Source organism: Dasypus novemcinctus, chromosome 4 (genome assembly GCF_030445035.2).
Source record: "Dasypus novemcinctus isolate mDasNov1 chromosome 4, mDasNov1.1.hap2, whole genome shotgun sequence".
In the NCBI taxonomy this organism is placed as follows: domain Eukaryota; kingdom Metazoa; phylum Chordata; class Mammalia; order Cingulata; family Dasypodidae; genus Dasypus; species Dasypus novemcinctus.
In genome coordinates, this window is record NC_080676.1 from 53,065,017 (window position 1) to 53,073,437 (window position 8,421).

Sequence of the window (8,421 nt, forward strand, 5' to 3'; positions counted from 1 at the left end):
AAAAAGTTGTGGTTGAAGATCAAGAAAATCAAAGGCAATCTGGGGGAGCTCCCTGGGCCCTCTTGGCAGTTCCAGCTTCTGACCTTCAGGAGGCCCTCAGAGGTAAAAAACTAATGCACGTTTATTTATTTGGGGGAGGGGGGCAGGTTGGGTTTCTTTCTTCCTCTTGCTTGTGTTTTTTGATGTGGTGGTTTCCTAAGGGACCAGTACAGATGCTGGCCTTAGTTTCACAAATTCCAATGACAGAGACAGAATCTTGAAAACAGCAAGAGAGAAGTGATGTATCACATACGAGGTATCCCAACAAGACTAACATTTGATTTTTCATAAGAAACCATGGAGACCAAATGCAGTGGGAGGGAATAATCAAAGTGCTGAAGAAAAATAATGTGAGCCAAGAATAATATCTTTGAAAGGCAATGCTGTCCTTTCAAAATGAAGGAGAAATTAAGACATTTCCAGATAAACAGAGGCTAAGGGAGTTCATTACTACCAAACCTTGCAAGAACTATTAAAGGAAGTCTTCGTGTTGAAAGAAAAGGATACTACACAGTAATTCAAAGCAGTAAGAAGAAATAAAGAATTCTAGGTAATTATATGGGTAGATATAAAAGCCAGCATTATTCATTTGTAATGCTGGTTTTTACTTCTTATATGGCTTCAAATTCAAATGCATAATAAAGAAGTATAAACACACGTTACTGGGCACACAATGTATAATGAGGGAATCTGTAACAAGAATAGCATAAAGGGGAAGGAAAGAGGCATACAGGAACATATGTATACTTAATAGAAGTTAAGTTGGTATCGATGTAAATTAAATTGGATGGAATTAGGGTGTTAAATATAATCCCTATGGTAACCACAAAAAAAATCTTGAAAATTTACACAAAAGGAAATAAGAAGTGATTCAAAATGGCTCCTTACAAAAGATCATGTAACCAAAAAATAAGGTAGTAATAAAGGAAAGAAGTGACAAAAAGGTATAAGACATAAAACACAATTAGCAAAATGGCAGAAGTAAGTCTTGCCTTATCAGTAATTGCCTTAAATGTGAATGGATTAAACTCTCCAATCAAAAGGCAGACATTGGTATAATAAATAAAGAAGACTGACCCAACTATGTGCTATTTACAAGAGACTCATTTCAGATTCAAAGACACAAACAAGTTGAAAGTGAAATTATGGAAAAAATATTCCACGAAAATTAGTAATCAAAAGAGAGCTGGGGTGGCTATACAAATACCAGAGAAATTAGACTTTAAATCAAAATGGTTACAAGAAATAAAGAAGGGCATTATATATCAATATAAGCATCAATTCAACAAGAAATCATAACAATTATAAACGCATATGCACCTAACAACAGGGCCCCCAAATATATGAAGCAAACTTGACAGAATTGAAGGCAGAAAAATAACAGTTCTACAATAATAATTGGAGATTTCAAAACACCACTTTCAGTACTGGATAGAATATCTAGACAGAAGATCAACATAGAAACAGAGGAACTGGAAAACACTATAAACCAACTAGATCTAACAGATATATATAGAACTCTTCACCCAACAGAAAAATACACATTTTTTTCAAGTGTACATGGATCGTTCTCCAACATAGACCATATGTTAGGGACATGAAACATCTCAAGAAATTTAAAAATAATAAAATCATACAAAGTAATTTCTCTGTCCACATTGGAATGAAACTAGAAATCAACAACAGAAGGAAAACTAAAAAACTCACAAATATGTGGAAATTAAATAGCACATTCTTAAACAACCAATGAGGTAAAGAAGAAATCGCAAGAGAAACTAGAAAATATTTGTAGATAAATGATAATGAAGGCACAACAAACCAAAATTTATGGGTTACTCAGAGGGGAATTTATACCTATGAATGCTTACAGTATGAAAGAAGAAAGATCTCAAATTAATAATCTAACTTCACATCTTGAGGATTTAGAAAAAAAGGAATAAAGCAAACCAAATATTAGCCAAAGGAAGGAAATAACTAAGATTAGAGTGGAGATCAATGAAATAGAGAACAGAAAAACAATTGAGAGAATCAACCAAAAAAAAGTTGGCACCAGCAACAATGCCCCAAGTGCAAGGGCAAAGACCAATGAAGAAGGATGGTCAAATGATGGGCCCTTGATACTGATAACTATGCTTATGAGCCTGTGTGCTTGAAATTTCAACTAGGCCTAGAGCTGCAGGGTGCCTAAGAGTTACCTCCTGAGAGCCTCCATGTTTCTCAAATGTGGCCATTCTTTAAACCAAACTCAGCATATAAATGCATTACCTTCCCTCCAGCATGGGACACAACTTCCAGGGATAAGCCTCCCTAGTACCAAGGGATTACTACCAATCACCAGTTGGTGATGCAACCAGAAAAAGACCTTGAATCAAAGAGGGAAATGGTAAAGACAAATAAGTTTACATGGCTGGGAGACTTCAAAATGAGTTGGGAGGTCATCAGAGGGGTCACACTTAATGCATGTCTCAGCAGGATCTCAGAGACAGCCAAAATAGATACAACCCCAGACATTGGTACTCCTGAGGACTACAGAGACACCCACGTCCTAGTCATGGCACATGGCTCTGTAGTTCAGTGCCTTGCCCATGGGCACTACTTTGGAATTCGTGCTCCTAAGTGTGATGGAGTTGAACTCAGATATGACTTCTCTACACATGCTTCTTCTGTCACTTTTACTGAACCTGTGTTTGGTGCTGGGGTTGGTGTATGCTCAGGAGACTTGAATCTCTGGATGGTCCATGTGCCAGCTGGGCCTGAGCCTCATCAGTGTTGCAGCACCTAGTCTCCAGTTTGTTGGACTGTTAGCCCAAGTCAGCTAAAAAGGAGGTGAGGATAGTCAAGGAACTGAGAGAGTCTACAGCTGCAAGCAGGAGAGTCTCATCCATCAGCCATGTGGAATATAAGCCCTCTCTCATTTTAGAGGTGGAGTGGGCATTGCCATCCCAGTGTACTTGGGATGGAGGGATAAAATATGGATTAGAGTGGACTTACTGGTATTCTACTATAGAATTATTGTGACTCTAGCAATGGAAGAAATTATATCATTGATGTGGAGACAGTGGCCCTGGGAGTTGTTGAAGGCAGAGAGAGGGGAAAAGGTGTGATATGGGGGCATTTTCGGGACTTGGAGTTGTCCTTAATGATATTGCAGGGGCAGATGCTGGACATTATATATCCTGCCATAACCCACTGAATGGACTTGGAGAGAGTGTAAACTACAATGTAAGCTCTAATCCATGCTATGTAGCAGTGTTCCAAAATGTATTCATCAAATGCAATGAATGTACCATACTAATGAAAGAAGTTGATGTGAGAAGAATGGGGCGTGAGGGGAATGGGGTATATGAGAATCTCTTATTTTTTTAATGTAACATTTTGTCTAATCTATGTATATTTTTTGAAAAGGTAATTAAAAAGTTGGTTCCTTGAAAACCTAAATAAGATTTCACAAAATTTTTGCTAGACCAACAAAGAAAAAAAGAGAAAAGACAGAAATAACTAAAATCAGAAACTAAAATACTGATATCACTTCTGAAGTTAAAGAAATAGAAAGGATTATGAAAATACTATGAGCAACAAATAGATAACCTAGATGAAAGGGTAAAAAAATCCTAAAAGTACACACCTTACCTAAATTGACTCAAGAAGAAATAGTAAGCCTCAACAAGCCTATAACAAATATAGAGATTGAATCAATAACAAAAACCTTCCACCAGAAATAACAGCTATGTACAGCAGGGGAAATATAAAGAGATTGAGAGGTGAAGAATTTTTTGTTTGTTTGTTTGTTTATTATTATAATTATTGAAATAATGAAAATATTCTATACTGATTGAAGTGATGAATGCACGACTACGTAATTATACCAAATACCAATGATTGTACACTTTGGATGATTGTATGCTTTATTAATATGTACCAATTGGCAGCAGACTTGGCCCAGTGGTTGGGGTGTCCATCTACCAAATGGGAGGTCTGCGGTTTGGGCCCGGGCCTTTTTGACCCTTGTGGGGCTGGCCCATGAGCGGTGCTGATGCGTGCAAGGAGTGCCCTGCCGCACAGAGGTGTCCCCGGCGTGGGGGAGCCCCACACGCAGGGAGTGCACCCCATGGGGAGGGCCGCCCAGTGGGAAGGAAGGTGCAGCCTGCCAGGAATGGTGCCGCACACACGGAAAGCTGACACAACAAGATGACACAGCAAAAAGAAACACAGATTCCCGTGCTGCTGACAACAATAGAAGCGGTCAAAGAAGATGCAGCGGGTGGACACAGAGAATAGTCAACCGGGATGGGGGGAAGGGGAGAGAAATAAATAAATATATAAATAAATCTTTTTAAAAAATATATCAATAAAATTGTTTGTTAAAAAAACAACAATAACCTTTCACCAAAAAAGAGTTCAGGACCATATGGCTACACTGGTGAATTTTACCAAACATTTAAAGAAAAAGTAACACCAAACTCCTCAAACTCTTCCAAATAATTCAAGAGGAGGGAACACTTCCTAATTCAATCTATGAGACAGAATCTACGAGGCCAGAATCACCTTAACACCAAAGCCTGATAAGATGTCATAAGAAAAGAAAATTATAGACCAATTTCCCTTATGAAAATAGATGCAAAAATCCTTAATAAAATACTAGCAAATGAATCCATCAGCATATTAAAAAGATTATTCACTATGCCTAAGAGGGATTTATCCCAGGAATGCAAGGGTGGTTCAACTTACAAAAATCAATCAGAGGAGAGCGGCTGTGGCTCAATCAGTTGGGCTCCTGTCTACCATATGGGAGGCCCTGAGTTCACATCCCGGGGCCTCTTTGTGAAGGCAGGCTCGCCCACATGCTGCGGGGTGCTGCTTGGCCTGTAAGCACCATGGAGAGCTGACTCAGCAAGGTGACGCAACAAAAAAGGGAGACAAGCAAAAACACAACGCACAGCGAATGGACACAGAGAGCAGAAAGCACACAAAAAGCCACAAGAGGGGGATTAAAAAAAAAAAATCAATCAGAGGCCCTGCCCTGGCTCTGCCATGGTTAAGTGCTTGTCCTGTCTTTTCTTCTGGGGCCCAGTGGGCCGCCCCAGTCTCACCACCCACTCCCACACCTGCACTGCTCCTGCAGGCTGGCAGGAATAGTTGCATTGCCAGGAGGCCGAGTACAAGTTCTTCAAGCACCATTCCACATGGGTGCAGGTGCAGCACTTCTGCACATGGTTCCAGGCCCAATTGGCCTCCATGCACAGCCAGGAAGAGCTAGACTTCCTGGGGCACAGCCTGCAGAAGTTCTACTGGGGCCAGGAGCAGCACCGGTGAATTAGCCCACACACCTTGGAGAGCGATAGATGCTTCAGGTGGAAAGAGGTTCCATAATAAACATTTCCTCGGTACCTGGCAAACCTTGGCCCAAAGGCAAGGACAAGAAGTGCCTGTGCATGTACACAACAGACAGCCAAAAGGACTGGGGAGGACAGAGGTAGCTGACAGCCTTGCCCTACATCTGCAGAGGCAGCAACAGCACTAGAGAGACACAGTCTGCAGACCTGCCATCCACAGCCTTGTTGAGCTACCCTTCCAGCTGAAACCAATTCAAGTGTTTCCAAATCTAGGGCCAGGAACTGCAGGACTGAGTGAAGTGGTCACGGACACAGTTTTTCTGTGAACAGCAAGATATTCAACTGGTCACTAATGCAATCCCCTTAGAGCAAGCATTCGTCACAGCCAGTCTGCCCAAAAGACCTTTAGATGGGTCCCCATGCCTCGCAGAGGGAACGCCAATGGGTGGAGCAGGAGCCTCAGCTTAAGTCAGCTGGGCCCCTGGGGAGCCCTGTTCTCAGCAGCTACAAACAGACCAGTTGTGCAGTGGTCCTGCACGGCCTCACAGCCCATTTCACCACTGGCCCCAAGGACAATTGGAGCTGCATGGAGGAGACACACAGCTTCACCTGCCGTAACAACACCAGCCTTCCCTGAGCCCATATTCAGCAGAATCACCCTGTGCCCTGGACGCCGAGCTCTCCTACCTCAGTGCAACCTTCTGGCTGCTGCAGAAGCCACTGCACTGGCATGCTGCCCTCCTGCTGTGGCAGAGCAGCAACACCAACCTGGCCCACAAGCCAGAACCCTTCAGCCAGGCCTTGCACAGGCAGGCTGCTCAAAGGTTGCGTTTGCCACTCTGGATCGGGTTGGCCAGTGAGGTTTCAGGCAGTACCCTTGGGTCTTGGGGGAGCCGCTAGGCTACTGAGAGTTGGCAGGACCGGGAGCCCCAGCTGCCTGGGGGGGAGCGGGGGTGGCTGCACCTAGATGAGAATGAGGTCTGGTGCACCACCAACTGCAACATCAAGTTGCAGGTGGCTGTGTGAGGCCTTAACAGGGGGCCCGTCCCTCCCGGAAGAATAAGCTACCGTTGCAGCTGCCCCCAAGGCCTGGCCAACTCACGGATTCCCTTCTGGGAGCATTGCTGCTCGCTCCACATGGAGCTGCTGCTGGCAACGCAGGCAACGAGCCTGGGTGGGGTGGCCATGGGGAGGGCAGTGCCATCCATTCTGGATGAGATGGAGAACTTGTCCGTTGTCTGCAGCTTTGTCATCGCCAAGGGCTTCGTCTGTAAGCTTCCTCATGCTGAGGAGAGCAGTTTCTCCCCGTCAGCGCTCCCAGAGAACCCCGGGGTCCCGGTGTTGTGGCTGACAGCAGTGTAGCTGCTGCCGGCCCTGCTGTCCTGATCCTCTAACGGCGGTGGCAGAGAGTCAAGTGTGGAGCCTTCAAGGGCAACTTTGAAGTTCGTCCAGCCCCAGTGAGGCCACTGAGATGAACATTCTGGTGTCCAATATGGAAATGAATGAGCAGCAAGTCTACAGCCAGGGGTATGGGCAGAGCTGGGCTCAGGAAGAGCTAGGGCCTCCCACCAGGTGGCAGTTCAGTTGGTCTATGGAGGGGTACCCTTAGGAGTGGCCACTGGGAGCCAGGGCTGGGCAGGGCCATAGGACAGGGCTGAGATCTGGCTGAGTACAGTGTGGCATTTCCCTTCCTGGGACAGGGGTCTGAGGTCTTGTCACCTGGCTCCATGCCTTTGGTAACCAGAGGCAAGATAGAAGAGAGAAGAAGAGACTCTTTCTGCCTCTTTCTTTCCAGGCCTCCCTGCCCGGGCCTGCTGACCCATGTCTAGGACCCCCTCCTATTAACAGCCTGAGGAGGGAACTCCCTGACAAATCTCTCCTTCCCACCTGCCAGCCTCAGCCCAAGCTCTGAGCCCTGAGCCCTGTCCCCTCTTTCTCCCATCTCACCCAGCCCTTCCCTCTGAACCAGGGCGCTGAGGTTTGGGGAGCCCTCTTGCTCTTGGGGTGGCATGGTGGGGGTTTGGAGGCCTAGCACCCCTCCCTCATATGCCTGCTGTGTGGCCCTGGCAGGAGCAGCTAGTTAGGCCTGAGAACCAATGCACTGGTGTGGTGTCTGCTGGGCTGGAGTTAGGACTGTTGAGAGATACCCCAACCTCCCAGGGGCTACTGGGCCTGGATGGCATGTTGTCTCCTGGTGGTCGGGGGAGGGTACTGCCCCTGAAAGAGTTCCCTGTGGGGACCAAAATAAATTTCCTAACACTTCCAGCAACCTTCTCTGGTTTGGAAAGTTGAAGGGATTGCCGGTATCCTGGGGCCTCAGAGGAACTGTGCCCCCTCTCTTAGGGAGACCTGCCCCCTAGTGGGGCCCAGAGAAACTGTATCCCCACTCCTGGGGAGGCCCAGTGCTGGGAGCCAACCAGGGGCCTTTCCAAGAGGCCAGATCCCTAGCAGGCCACAGTGCATGGGACAACGTGAACGCAGACTTGATAACATGGTCCCCTTTTGTAGTTCTTAATATGTTAATGTGCCATTATTGATTTTTAAAACAGAAATGCAAACAAAACACCTTTAAGAAGCCTGAAAAAAACAATATCAATGTAATATACCACATAAATAGAACAAAGAAAAAAATTTATCATCTCAATGCACAAAAGTTATCTGACAAAATCCAGCACTCTTTCCTGATAAAAACACTCAGAAAGGTAGGAAAAGAAGGGAACTTTTGCAAGATCATAAAGCCCATTTATGAAAAAATGCATGGTAAAAAGATTTAAAGACTTCCCTTAAGATCAGGTACAAGACAAAGATGCCCACTTTCACTGCTCCTATTCAATATTGTACTAGAAATTCAAGCCAGAGCAATTAAGCAAGAAAAATAAATAAAAGTTGTCCAAATTGGAAAGAAAGGAGTAAAATTATCTCTATTCACAGATGACATGATCTTATATAGAGAAAATTCAAAGGAATTCACAGGAAAATTATTAGAGCTAATAAACAATTTCAGCAAAGTTGCAGGATACAAGTTCAGCACACAAAATCAATTGTGTTT

At 44.6% G+C, this 8,421-nt stretch overlaps 1 pseudogene; it reads left to right on the forward strand.

Moving 5' to 3' along the window:
- Nucleotides 1–1,011: 1,011 nt before the first annotated feature.
- Nucleotides 1,012–6,734, forward strand: LOC101438410 (C-type mannose receptor 2 pseudogene; annotated as a pseudogene).
- Nucleotides 6,735–8,421: the final 1,687 nt, after the last annotated feature.